We start from the raw sequence: 14,944 nt of genomic DNA, 5'->3' as shown, positions 1-14,944 counted from the left end.
TTGTTCGCTTTGGATGGTAGTTCTCTCCCCAGGATTCAGCGTGAGACGCTACCTTTAACCCTCACTGTCTCTGGTAATCATAGCGAAACCCTTTCTTTTTAAATTTTTCGTTCACCTTTTACACCTGTTGTTTTGGGCCATCCCTGGCTAGTTTGTCATAATCCTTCTATTAATTGGTCTAGTAATTCTATCCTCTCCTGGAACGTCTCTTGTCATGTGAAATGTTTAATGTCTGCTATCCCTCCTGTTTCCTCTGTCTCTTCTTCACAGGAGGAGCCTGGTGATTTGACAGGGGTGCCGGAGGAATATCACGATCTGCGCACGGTGTTCAGTCGGTCCAGGGCCACCTCTCTTCCTCCACACCGGTCGTATGATTGTAGTATTGATCTCCTTCCGGGAACCACTCCCCCCCGGGGTAGACTATACTCTCTGTCGGCTCCCGAACGAACGTAAGGCTCTCGAGGATTATTTGTCTGTAGCTCTTGACGCTAGTACCATAGTCCCCTCCTCCTCTCCCGCCGGAGCGGGGTTTTTTTTTGTTAAGAAGGACGGGTCCCTGCGCCCCTGCATAGATTATCGAGGGCTGAATGACATAACAGTGAAGAATCGTTATCCGCTTCCTCTTATGTCTTCAGCCTTCGAGATCCTGCAGGGAGCCAGGTCTTTCACTAAGTTGGATCTTCGTAACGCTTACCATCTCGTGCGCATCAGGGAGGGGGACGAGTGGAAGACGGCGTTTAACACTCCGTTAGGGCACTTTGAATACCGGGTTCTTCCTTTCGGCCTCGCTAACGCTCCAGCTGTCTTTCAGGCATTAGTCAATGACGTCCTGAGAGACATGCTGAACATCTTTGTTTTCGTTTACCTTGACGATATCCTGATTTTTTTCACCGTCACTCCAGATTCATGTTCAGCACGTTCGACGTGTCCTCCAGCGCCTTTTAGAGAATTGTCTTTTTGTGAAGGCTGAGAAGTGCACTTTTCATGCCTCCTCCGTTACATTTCTCGGTTCTGTTATTTCCGCTGAAGGCATTAAGATGGATCCCGCTAAGGTCCAAGCTGTCATTGATTGGCCCGTCCCTAAGTCACGCGTCGAGCTGCAGCGCTTTCTCGGCTTCGCGAATTTCTATCGTCGTTTCATCCGTAATTTCGGTCAGGTGGTAGCTCCTCTCACAGCCCTTACTTCTGTCAAGACGTGCTTTAAGTGGTCTGTTTACGCCCAGGGGGCTTTTGATCTCCTCAAGAATCGTTTTACATCCGCACCTATCCTTGTTACACCTGACGTCTCTAGACAGTTCGTTGTCGAGGTTGACGCGTCAGAGGTGGGCGTGGGAGCCATTCTTTCTCAGCGCTTCCTCTCTGACGACAAGGTCCACCCTTGCGCGTATTTTTCTCATCGCCTGTCGCCGTCGGAACGTAACTATGATGTGGGAAACCGCGAACTGCTCGCCATCCGCTTAGCCCTAGGCGAATGGCGACTGTGGTTGGAGGGGGCGACCGTTCCTTTTGTCGTTTGGACTGACCATAGGAACCTTGAGTACATCCGTTCTGCCAAACGACTTAATGCGCGTCAGGCTCGTTGGGCGCTGTTTTTCGCTCGTTTCGAGTTCGTGATTTCTTATCGTCCGGGCTCTAAGAACACCAAGCCTGATGCTTTATCTCGTCTCTTCAGTTCTTCAGTAGCCTCCACTGACCCCGAGGGGATTCTCCCTGAGGGGCGTGTTGTCGGGTTGACTGTCTGGGGAATTGAGAGGCAGGTAAAGCAAGCACTCACTCACACTCCGTCGCCTCGCGCTTGTCCTAGGAACCTTCTTTTCGTTCCCGTTCCTACTCGTCTGGCCGTTCTTCAGTGGGCTCACTCTGCCAAGTTAGCCGGCCACCCCGGCGTTCGGGGTACGCTTGCTTCCATTCGCCAGCGTTTTTGGTGGCCCACCCGGGAGCATGACACGCGTCGTTTCGTGGCTGCTTGTTCGGTCTGCGCGCAGACTAAGTCCGGTAACTCCCCTCCTGCCGGCCGTCTCAGACCGCTTCCCATTCCCTCTCGACCGTGGTCTCACATCGCCTTAGATTTTATCACCGGACTGCCTTCGTCAGCGGGGAAGACTGTTATTCTTACGGTTGTCGATAGGTTCTCTAAGGCGGCTCATTTTATTCCCCTCGCTAAGCTCCCTTCTGCTAAAGAAACGGCACAAATCATCATCGAGAATGTTTTCAGAATTCATGGCCTTCCGTCAGACGTCGTTTCGGACAGGGGTCCGCAATTCACGTCTCAATTTTGGAGGGAGTTTTGCCGTTTGATTGGGGCTTCCGTCAGTCTCTCTTCCGGCTTTCACCCCCAGTCTAACGGTCAAGCAGAACGGGCCAATCAGACTATTGGTCGCATCTTACGCAGTCTTTCTTTTCGTAACCCTGCGTCTTGGTCAGAACAGCTCCCCTGGGCAGAATACGCCCACAACTCGCTTCCTTCGTCTGCGACCGGGCTATCTCCTTTTCAGAGTAGCCTCGGGTACCAGCCTCCGCTGTTCTCGTCTCAGTTCGCCGAGTCCAGCGTCCCCTCCGCTCAGGCTTTTGTCCAACGTTGCGAGCGCACCTGGAAGAGGGTCAGGTCTGCACTTTGCCGTTATAGGGCGCAGACTGTGAGAGCCGCTAATAAGCGTAGAACTAAGAGTCCTAGATATTGTCGCGGTCAGAGAGTTTGGCTCTCCACTCAGAACCTTCCCCTTAAGACAGCTTCTCGCAAGTTGACCCCGCGGTTCATTGGTCCGTTCCGTATTTCTCAGATCATTAATCCTGTCGCAGTGCGACTTCTTCTTCCGCGATATCTTCGTCGCGTCCACCCGGTCTTCCATGTCTCCTGTGTTAAGCCCGTTCTTCGCGCCCCCGCTCGTCTTCCACCCCCCCCCCATCCTTGTCGAGGGCGCACCTATCTACAGGGTCCGTAAGATTTTGGACATGCGTCCTCGGGGCCGTGGTCATCAGTACCTAGTGGATTGGGAGGGGTACGGTCCTGAGGAAAGGAGTTGGGTTCCCTCTCGGGACGTGCTGGACCGTTCGCTGATCGATGATTTCCTCCGTTGCCGCCAGGTTTCCTCCTCGAGTGCACCAGGAGGCGCTCGGTGAGTGGGGGGGTACTGTCATGTATTGTCATATTATGTCTTGTTCCTGTTCTTTCTCTTCACTCCGTCTCCCTCTGCTGGTCGTATTAGGTTACCTTCTCTTCCCCTCCTTCCCCCAGCTGCTCCTCATCTTCTCTAACTACCTTGTTCACCCTTTTCCCACCTGTTCCCTTTTTTCCCTCTGATTAGGTCTCTATTTCTCTCTCTGTTCCTGCTTCTGTCTTTGTCAGATTCTCGTTTGAGTTTCTCATGCCAGAACCAAACTATCGTCTCGTTTGCTTCAACCTTGTCCTGTCCTGTCGGAATCTGCCTGTTCATCTGAGGCTACGTGTGATCAGGTACCTCTGTCCTCTACAACCCAGCTATTCTCCTCTGCTGCTAGAAGGGGACTCTAACCCAGCTATTCTCCTCTGCTGCTAGAAGGGGAACTCTTCTGTGATATTCAGAAGGACTTTATGTTTCATTTGTCGCCCTCTCTGCGGGTTGTTTATTTTGCCATCATATACATTTGAAGAGGATTTATGTCTTACCTGTGTTTTGACATTAAAGGACTCTGTTTTTGTTAAACCGCTTTTGGGTCCTCACTCACGTGCATAACAAGAACAAAAGAAAACAAAAAGTACATATACAGTGAGTGCAAATGAGGTAAGTTAAGGAAATAAATAGGCCATGGTGGCAAAGTAATTACAATATAGCAATTAAACACTGGAATGATAGCACGTCAGAAGATGAATGTGCAGTGTGAACAGACAACAACACAGAGTTACACATGGAGTAACAATCATACAGTCAATAATACAATAGAAAAAGTCTATATACAGTGTGTGCTAGTGAGGTAGGATAAGGGAGGTAAGGCAATGAATAGGCCATAGTGGCTAAATAATTACAATATGGCAACAAACACTGGAGTGATAAATGTGCAGAAGATGAGTGTGCAAGTAGAGATACTGGGGTGCAAAGGAGCAAGATAAATAAATAAATACAGTATGGGGACAAGGTAGGTAGATAAATGAGCTGTTTACAGATGGGCTATGTACAGGTGCAGTGATCTGTGAGCTGCTCTGACAGCTGGTGCTTAAAGCTAGTGAGAGAGATGTGAGTCTCCAGCTTCAGAGATTTTTGCAGTTCGTTCCAGTCATGGGCAGCAGAGAACTGGAAGGATAGACGACCAAAGGAGGAATTGGCTTTGGGGGTGACCAGTGAGATATACCTGCTGGAGCGCGTGCTACGAGTGGGTGCTGCTATGGTGACCAGTGAGCTGAGATAAGGCGGGTTTTTGACTAGCAGAGACTTGTAGATAACCTGTAGCCAGTGGGTTTGGCGACGAGTATGAAGCGAGGGCCAACCAACGAGAGCGTACAGGTCGCAATGGTGTGTAGTGTATGGGGCTTTGGTGACAAAACGGGTGGCATTGTGATAGACTGCATCCAGTTTGTTGAGTAGAGTGTTGGAGGCTATTTTATAGATGACATCACCGAAGTTGAGGATCGGTAGGATGGTTAGTTTTACGAGGGTATGTTTGGCAGCATGAGTGAAGGATGCTTTGTTGCGATATAGGAAGCCGATTCTAGATTTCATTTTGGATTGGAGATGCTTAATGTGAGTCTGGAAGGAGAGTTTACAGTCTAACCAGACACCCAGGTATTTGTAGTTGTCCACGTATTCTAAGTCAGAGCCGTCCAGAGTAGTGATGCTGGACGGGCTAGCAGGTGCGGGCAGTGATCAATTGAATAGCATGCATTTAGTTTTACTTGCGTTTAAGAGCAGTTGGAGGCCACGGAAGGAGAGTTGTATGGCATTGAAGCTCGTCTGGATGTTAGTTAACACAGTGTCCAAAGAGGGGCCAGACGTATACAGAATGGTGTCGTCTGCGTAGAGGTGGATCAGAGAATCACCAGCAGTCGGCCCGAGAATTGAACCCTGTGGCACACCCATAGAGACTGCCAGAGGTCCGGACAACAGGCCCTCCAATTTGACACACTGAACTCTATCAGAGAAGTAGTTGGTAAACCAGGCGAGGCAATCATTAGAGAAACCAAGGCTGTCGAGTCTACCAATAAGAATGTTGTGAATGACACAGTCGAAAGCCTTGCCCAGGTCGATGAATACGGCTGCACAGTAATGTCTCTTTTCGATGGCGGTTATGATGTCGTTTAGGACCTTGAGCGTGGCTGAGGTGCAACCATGACCAGCTCTGAAACCAGATTGCATAGCGGAGAAGGTACGGTGTGATTCGAAATGGTCGGCAATCTGTTTGTTAACTTGGCTTTCGAAGACCTTAGAAAGACAGGGTAGGATAGATATAGGTCTGTAGCAGTTTGGGCAAGAGTGTCACCCCCTTTGAAGAGGGGGATGACTGCAGCAGCTTTCCAATCTTTGGGAATCTCAGACGATACGAAAGAGTGGTTGAACAGGCTAGTAATAGGGGTAACAATTTCGGCAGATCATTTTAGAAAAGGAGGGTCCAGATTGTCTAGCCCGGCTGATTTGTATCTGTATCTATCTGGATTTGGGTGAAGGAGAAATGGTGGAGGCTTTGACGGGTTGCTGTGGAGGGTCCCGGGCAGTTGACCGGGGTAGGGGTAGCCAGGTGGAAAGCATGGCCAGCTGTAGAGAAATGCTTATTGAAATTCTCAATTATACAGGATTTATCGGTGGTAACAGTGTTTCCTAGCCTCAGAGCAGTGGGCAGCTGGGAGGAGGTGCTCTTACTCTCCATGGACTTTACAGTGTCCCAGAACTTTTTTGAGTTAGTACTACAGGATGCAAATTTCTGTTTGAAAAAGCTAGCCTTAGCTTGTCTAACTGCCTGTGTATATTTGTTCCTAACTTCCCTGAAAAGTTGCATATCACAGGGGCTATTTGATGCTAATGCAGAGCGCCACAGGATGTTTTTGTGCTGGTCAAGGGCAGACAGGTCTGGAGTGAACCAAGGACTATATATATTCCTAGTTCTAACATTTTTTGAGTGGGGCATGCTTATTTAAGATGGTGAGGAAGGCACTTTTTAAGAATAGCCAGGCATCATCTACTGACGGGATGAGGTCACTGTCATTCCAGGATACCCCGACCAGGTCGATTAGAAAGGCAACGTTTGACAGTGATGAGGGGTGGTCGTTTGGTCGCAGACCCATTATGGATGCAGGCAATGAGGCAGTGATTGCTGAGATCTTGATTGAAAACAGCAGAGATGTATTTGGAGGGCGAGTTAGTTAGGATGACATCTATGAGGGTGCCCGTGTTTACTGATTTGGGGTTGTACCTGGTAGGTTCATTGATAATTTGTGTGAGATTGAGGGCAGCAAGCTTAGATTGTAGGATGGCCGGGATGTTAAGCATGTCCCAGTTTAGGTCACCTAGTAGCACGAGCTCAGAAGATAGATGGGATGGCAATCAATTCACCTATATTATCGAGGGCACAGCTGGGGGCAGAGGGTGGTCTATAGCAAGCGGCAACAGTGAGAGACTTGTTTCTGGAAAGGTGAATTTTTAGAAGTAGATTCTCAAATTGTTTGGATACAGACTTGGATAGTAATACAGAACTCTGCAGGCTATCTTTGCAGTCACTTCGGCAGTTCTATCTTGGCGGAAAATGTTATAGTTAGCGATTGAGATTTCAGGGTTTTGGGTGGTTTTCCTAAGCCAGGATTCAGACACGGCTAAGACATCTGGGTTGGCAGAGTGTGCTAAAGCAGTGAGTAAAACAAACTTAGGGAATAGGCTTCTAATGTTAACATGCATGAAACCAAGGCTTTTACGGTTACAGAAGTCAACAAATGAGAGCACCTGGGGGGTGGGAGTGGAGCTAGGTACTGCAGGACCTGGATTAACCTCCACATCATCAGAGGAACAGAGGAGAAGTAGGATAAGGGTATGGCTAAAGGCTATACGAATTTGCCGTCTAGCACGTTCGGAACAGAGAGTTAAAGGAGCAGGTTTCTGGGCACGATACATAGATTCAAGGCATTGTGTACAGACAACGGTAAGGTAGGATGTGAGTACATTGGAGGTAAACCTAGGCATTGAGTAATGAAGAGAGAGATATAGTCTCTAGAGATGTTTAAACCAGGTGATGTCATCGCATATGTAGGAGGTGGAACAACATGGTTGGTTAAGGCATATTGAGCAAGGCTAGAGGCTCTACAGTGAAATAACAGTAATCACGAACAAGGACCGTAATGGACGAGGCATATTGATATTAGAGAGAGGCATGCGTAGCCAAGTGAATATATGGGTCCAGTGAGTGGTTGGGCTGACTGGGGACACGGCGATTCAGACAGTTAGCAGGCCAATGCTAACAAGCTAACAGTTAGTAGGCCGGGGCTAAACAAGCTAGCAGTTAGCAGACCGGGCAGGCAAGCTAGCAGTTAGCAGACTGGGGCAGGCAAGCTAGCAGTTAGCAGACCGGGTTAGCAAGCAAGCAGTTAGCAGGGGCTAGCAAGTTAGCCTTTGGGGGACGTTGCGATGGGAGTAAGTCTGTTTTTGCCTCTTCGTGCGGTGACGTCGATAGACCAGTTGTGAAGTTAGTAGGGTTCTAAGTCACTCTAGGTAGCTAGCAGGTTAGCAGAATGGGCCTTCAGCGGGCGTCGCGCCTGAGGGGCCTGTTGGAATCCTCGGGCAGATTATGTCGGTATTCCAGTCGTAGAGGATCGGCGGGGTTCCGTGCCCCGTACCGGCAGTAGAAGGGGTCCGGATATTGTAGCCCAGGAGTAGGCTTCGGTGGTAGCACAGGAGCCCTGGCCGGGCTAGCTTCAGGCTAATTGGTGCTTGCTCCAGGATGGAAACGCTAGCCAGGAGTAGTCACCCGGGATTTCGGTTAGTTAGTTGCGAAAATCCAGATGAAAATGTTCAGTTTGCGGTAGGAATCTGGGGATATGTGGGTGGGGGGGGGGGGGGGGGGGGGGGTTATGCTCTGGTTAGAGTCACGTTGTTCAAACTGGCGAGAGCTTTCCGAGCTAAAGGTTAACTGATGACCGCTAGCAATGGTTTGCTGACTGATAGCTGGTAGCTAGTTAGCTAGCTAGCTTATGTTGAGGTATTCCAGATCTGAAGTAAATATAAATACTTTGAGAAAAAAAACAGATCCACGCAACATTGGGTGAGGTGGGTTGCAGGAGAGTATTTAGAAGTTGAGGTTTAGCAAAATATTTTTTAAAGATATGCAAAGAAAAAGATGTAAAATTATATATACAAGGGGCACGGCAGGACAAAGACGTCTGACTGCTACTCCATCTTGGATTGGATAGGTTGGAGTGATTAAAACTCATTTTTCAACCACTCCACACATTTCTTGTTAGCAAACTATAGTTTTGGCAAGTCGGTTAGGACATCTACTTTGTGCAGGACATAAGTCATTTTTCCAACAATTGTTTACAGACAGGTTTTATTTCATTTAGAATTCACAGTATCACAATTCCAGCGGGTTAGAAGTTTACATACACTAATTTGACAGTGCCTTTAAACAGCTTGGAAAATTCCAGAAAATGATGACATGGCTTTAGAAGCTTCTGTTAGGCTAATTGACATAATTTGAGTCAATTGGAGGTGTACCTGTGGATGTATTTCAAGGCCTACCTTCAAACTCAGTGCCTCTTTGCTTGACATCATGGGAAAATCTAAATAAATCAGCCAAATTGTAGACCTCCACAAGTCTGGTTCATCCTTGGGAGCAATTCCAAATGCCTGAAGGCACCACATTCATCTGTACAAACAATAGTACACAAGTATAAACACCATAGGACCACACAGCCGTCATTCCGCTCAGTAAGGAGACGCGCTCTGTCTCCTAGAGATACTTTGGTGCGAAAAGTGCAAACCAATCCCAGAACAACAGCAAAGGACCTTGTGAAGATGCTGGAGGAAACAGGTACAAAAGTATCTATAGCCACAGTAAAACAAGTCCTATTTCGACATAACTTGAAAGGCCGCTCAGCAAAGAAGAAGCCACTGCTCCAAAACCGCCATAGTAAAGCCAGACTACGGTTTGCAACTGCACATGGAGACAAAGATTGCACTTTTTGGAGAAATGGTCCTCTGGTCTGATGAAACAAAAATAGAACTGTTTGGCCATAATGACCATCGTTATGTTTGGAGGAAAAAAGGGGGGCGCTTGCAAGCCGAAGAACACCATCCCAACCGTGAAGCACAGAGGTGGCAGCATCATGTTGTGGGGGTGCTTTGGTGCAGGAGGGACTGGTGCACTTCACAAAATAGATGGCATCATGAGGTAGGAAAATTATGTGGATATACTGAAGCAAAATCTCAAGACATCAGTCAGGAAGTAAAAGCTTGGTCGCAAATGGGTCTTCCAAATGGACAATGACCCCAAGCATAACAACAAAGTCAAGGTATTGGAGTGGCCATCACAAAGCCCTGACCTCAATCCTATAGAACATTTGTGGGCAGAACTGAAAAAGCATGTGCAAGCAAGGAGGCCTACAAACCTGACTCAGTTACACCAGCTCTGTCAGGAGGAATGGGCCAAAATTCACCCAACTTATTGTGGGAAGCTTGTGGAAGCCTACCTGAAATGTTTGACCCAAGTTAAACAATTTAAAAGCAATGCTACCAAATACTAATTGAGTGTTTGTAAACTTCTGACCTACTGCGAATGTGATGAAAGAAATAAAAGCTGAAATAATTCATTCTCTCTACTATTATTCTGAAATTTCACATTCTTAAAATAATGTGGTGATCTTAACTGACAGATAATTTTTACTAAGATTAAATGTAAGGGATTGTGATAAACTGAGGAAATGTATTTGGCTAAGGTGTATGTTAACTTCCGACTTCAACTGTACATCTATGTTTGGGTCAAATCAAGGCCGGTCTGAACCAGAACAAATCTGAACCAATTATAGACATCTATGTTTGGTCCAAATATAGACCAAATTTGTACCAATTATAGATGTCTATGTTTGGGCAGAGACAAATATTGTCTAGTATAGTGACAAGTTATTCAAGTGACTGCTCTAATAATGGAAATAGAGGAGGAGGAGAGATCAGGTGTGACCATTCAAGCCAATGAGAGGGCAGATATGCACGTGAACAGGCCATAGAGATAGATAGAGGACTCATCTTTGTATTTGTGCCATTATACCATTTGTGACAGCATGGGCAATGCCATTGAGGCAATCTCCATTTTAAAGTAGTCAATTTTCTTCTTCATCATTGGCTGATTGCTCTCAACGTATAGGAATCCCCACCCAAATGACTACTTTAAAATGGTGGAAGCCCTCAATGGCAATGTCCATGCTCAAACAGGTTATATCCATGATGAGTCCTCTACCTGTATTACAGGAAAAACTCAGATATAAAGTAGTTTTTTCTTCTTCAAAGTTGCCGAAATGCCACGTGGGCCACGTATTTTAGTGCATTCGAAACAACCTAACCATTATAACACTTCTCTTCGATCAAATAAGCCTCACGTAGCAAATTAGCAATTACATTTTTTGTTGAGCAAATTCGACACTCTTTAATTGACCAAAAATGCAAAAATTCCTCAGTTCTTCTTCTTCTCCTTCTTTTGTAACGGCAGTTGGCATCCAGTATGTTGCATTACAGCCCCCAACTGAACAATAGTTGTGATACAAAATGGGAAAAGGGATTTTTAAAATTTCAAATGTCAAATGTAACATATATTTTTTAATTACCCTGCCAACTAACCCTACACTCATTAAAACCCACCATCTTATTCCACTACTTTAACCCTATCTGATCCAACCCCAGGGCAACAGCCTGTGAGGACGGGACACTACCACTCAACACACCCTGTAACTCTTCTGAAGTCGACTCTCATAACCCCAAGTACTTCTCTGCAGCTGCCACCACAACATCTATTTTCTGTGACTTATGATCCATCTCTGCGGTACAGTTGATAATGATTGCTACGAACGCTAAGAAGCCAACCTTACTGTATCACTCATTGGCCTAATCCTCGGTTCTGGCACAGATCTACTATTCACAGGGCTCCTCTCAGAATCCCTCAACCCTGATTCACCCTCCTCTACTTTCTTCACTGCCTTAGTATACAACATCTTCTGCACTACTCTGACCCTGGCCACCTCAACCTGCCTCTCTCTCACCGGACACGTCCGATCTCTAGCAACATGGGCACTCCTACAGTTGAGACGCACAACTTTTTCCACCAAAACTGCACATTCCTCTGTCCCATGTCCTCCTGCACACTTCCCACATCTTGGAATCTCCCTCCTACACACTACATGTGACATGCCCATAAACGTGACACATGTAACACCGCAGTGTATTTGCCACAAAAGCTTTAACAGCATAACTCATATATCCTAACATTACCGTGTTAAGTAAAGATTCTGAATCACCATGCTCCCCACCGGTTCTGCATCGCACCAAGTGGCGAGTGGCACAAACACTAGGAATCTTCAACATAAATTGCTCCACCTCCACACTTAACGCTAACACAGAAATCACACCCTTCAATGGTGCCCTGTACCTAAGCGCAATGCAAGATACAGGTATTTCCCTGGGTTGCGTCACACAGAGCGCCCTCTCCCTCTGATCTGAATGAACACGAACAAACATCACAAGTCCACTTAAGGTTACCTTTGCCGGCTCAACAGCACCCACCATCTTTTCCACCCGTCTTTTCCACCCAACTACCCATGGATCAGCCAAAAGGCCTGGTTCCACTCTCTTCAAAAATCTCACTCCCACTGGTCGAAACGTAACTTTATCATAACCATGTCCATCAATGCAAGGCTCGGGCTCCGAGCTCCTCACAATTCCTTCTACCCCTTCCATTTCACCTCCAGAACTCGAACTTGCGTCCCGCCCACTCTGTTTGAACTTGACACCAATCTTCCTCGACATACACTCTCCCTTGTTATTGCTAGCTTCAACAGATTCAAACCTATCCTCTGCCTTCCTCAGTCTTTTCAACCTCCTCTCTCTTTCCCTCCAATCCTCCTCCCTTAACCAATTACCTGACTCCTTCTGAAAATATTTAACTTTTCCAAGCCGGAATCTCTTTTTAGCATCCGAGAGAGAGAGAGACATGCTAAGCCCTGTACTCTCTCCACTTCAAGCTCAGTAAAGCCTTCAGTCAAGAAGCCAGCCTCCCAAAACCAATTTCGTTTAAAACCCTCTTTACTGGGCTTATTTGTATGGACAGATTCTGGGCGGAGTAAAACCTCTCACTTCTGACTACATCAATTCACCAAAGGTCAACACTTCAACATTGTAATGATTAAATGCTTACATTGTAACTATGTTTATCCTCTGTAGTTGCATGCCTTTTTCAATAAAGATTAATTTATAATAACCACCGATTGTTTCCTTGCTGAGATTCAATTGCCACATGCAGCACATTTATTGAAAAAGTGTGAATTTCAGCAAACAAAGAAAGGAACGCAACTACAGAGGAAAAGGCACGCAACATTTTTTTTAAAGTACTGACTTTGGGCGGATTGATGTAGTCGGAGCTGAATTCCACAAAGCCTGATCTCTGCTCCACTCCATTGGCAGAGTTCATCATAAACTTCCTTCACCATGGAGTGGAGTTTAGTCAGCTAACCCCCCTGGAGTTGATTGGAAAATCAATGGTAAGTGGAGCAAGGAAAGGTGTAGGCCTACCATAAGCAGGATCATGTTTTTTTACAATTGAATGATGGTGGACTGGTGGATAATGATTTGTGGTGAAATGTACCCATAAACCCTGTGTCTCAAGGAAATTAATGTATTTGCCTCCTGCATGTTGGTAGCTGAAGGATTTATCTGACTGCACAAGGTGATCTATCAGGCTAAATTTGTTTTGATGGATGAGGCTATGATTAATGTACTCAGGCAACAGTACCCCCCTTCTCTCTCTCCCCCACCCCTCTCTCTCCCTCAACACACAAAGGCGTACCCATTCTACTTGTGTGCTACTGTAACACATAAGGCTCAGCGTCTGGGATAGTTGGAATTCTTTGATGTCAACAGTGATTTGTCATACTGTAGTGTTTTTCCAAGCTACACTGATGTTGTCATACCTACACAAATATAACACCACTGTGTGTTAAGTACTTTGTTGCCATGCAAAATACATTAGCATTGTGTTGTAGGAGCACTACAGTAGCCAGTAGAAATACCTTTTAACATTAAGTGTTTGGATGTTTATGGATTATTGCTCAAGTTTTTATGGTTCTGGTTTGAAAGATTCTGACCCGATAGGTCATAGGCACACACATGCACTTGTTCTCACGCCCAATCCCAATCCCAACCTCTGGCTGCATAAGAGACGGTAATTGGACTAGAGCAGCGTATCCTAATTACAGGAGGACTAGTTCTTAGTTTAAAAAGGCCAAGTGGTCACACAAGAATTCAACTATTACCCAACCGGGCAGAAATGTCCTCCTGCTGTTACGTGGCTTACTAAGTGTACAATGTGAGGTAAATAGACTAGGGATGTCCTCCTGCCAATGTTACAGCAGGCCCACTGGTTTGAGGACCCCCATTGTACACCTAGAACACTTTCTTTGTCAGTTGTTGTTAAGCAGCAGTCTATATGAATGTATAACAGGAGCACAGCCACAACCAACAATTTAAGATTTGAAACAATTCTACATGCCAAATGGGACAACAGCCAAACAAGGCCAGGGATCTTGGCACAGAAGAGATTACTGTATGCAACTAAGACAAATTCTCTCCCACCGCGAGCACACACACACACACACACACACATTTGTTTTACTGTTCTTGTGGGGACCAAACAATTGATTTCCATTGAAAATCCTATTTCCCCTAAGCCTATTTTTTTAAACCTTTATTTAACTTGGCAAGACAGTTAAGAACACATTTTTATTTACAATGACGGCCTACACCGGCCAAACCCGGATGACGCTGGGCCAATTATGCGCCGCCCTATGGGACTCCCAATCACGGCCAGTTGTGATACAGCCTGGATTCGAACCGGGGTGTTTGTAGTGACACCTCAAGCACTGAGATGCAGTGCCTTAGACTGCTGCATCACTCGGGAGCCCTCCCTAACCCCTAACCCTAATTGTAACCCTAAACTTAACCCTAAGCCTAAAATAGCCTTTTTCCTTGTCCAAATGTTCCTTGTTTTAATATCTTTGTGAGAAATTCTCTACAGACCTTGGATATTTCTCCTTCCTTTAACTTACCAAGTTCACCAACCCCATGTAATTCCAGTTTAGGGATATTGTCTTCCTTTTAACATAAACATTTTCTATGTATTTGAAGGATGAAAAAGGAGGACAGCCTTCAGAGTTGGCTGTTTGTTTACATTTAGGTTTTTGTTCGGGAATGTTAAATTGTTCATACAGAACGGTACTGCTCTGACAAACTTTCTGCATTCCTATCCTTAGCCTAGAGCTTGCTATGTAAGCCATGCGTGTGTAATAAAAGTAATCACTTGAGAAGGACACTTGCCAATGTTCTGGCTTGTTCAATTATTTTATCCAAAACATTTAGGGAGAAAACATTTACTTCAGTAGTGTGGAATATAGCACCCCTACAGCAAGTATGAACAGGCCAGTGTTCAATAGCGAGATTTGGAAGTTTGATCTTGAAGTAAACTGAATAAATATCGCTTAGTTACTGCCTTGTAATGCCTACTCACAACGTTGCTAAATCTAAAAGTCAAAGACAAGTGGTGACAGGAAGTCCGTTTGGATCAGAAGCAGATTCTAAACAGCTTGATCCATTGACACACCTGATCTTATTCACACCTGGTAATAGTTGCCACCTGCCTGCAGCTGATCTCTGCCAAAGCCATTACTGTCCTATAGTCCCAGGCCCCAGGATAAAATTGTTCAGGATTAGATGGAGTTCATGTGGTAAGGCTAACA

The sequence above is a fragment of the Oncorhynchus mykiss genome, chromosome 18 (assembly GCF_013265735.2).
Source record: "Oncorhynchus mykiss isolate Arlee chromosome 18, USDA_OmykA_1.1, whole genome shotgun sequence".
Taxonomy (NCBI): domain Eukaryota; kingdom Metazoa; phylum Chordata; class Actinopteri; order Salmoniformes; family Salmonidae; genus Oncorhynchus; species Oncorhynchus mykiss.
This window is presented reverse-complemented; position numbering follows the sequence as displayed.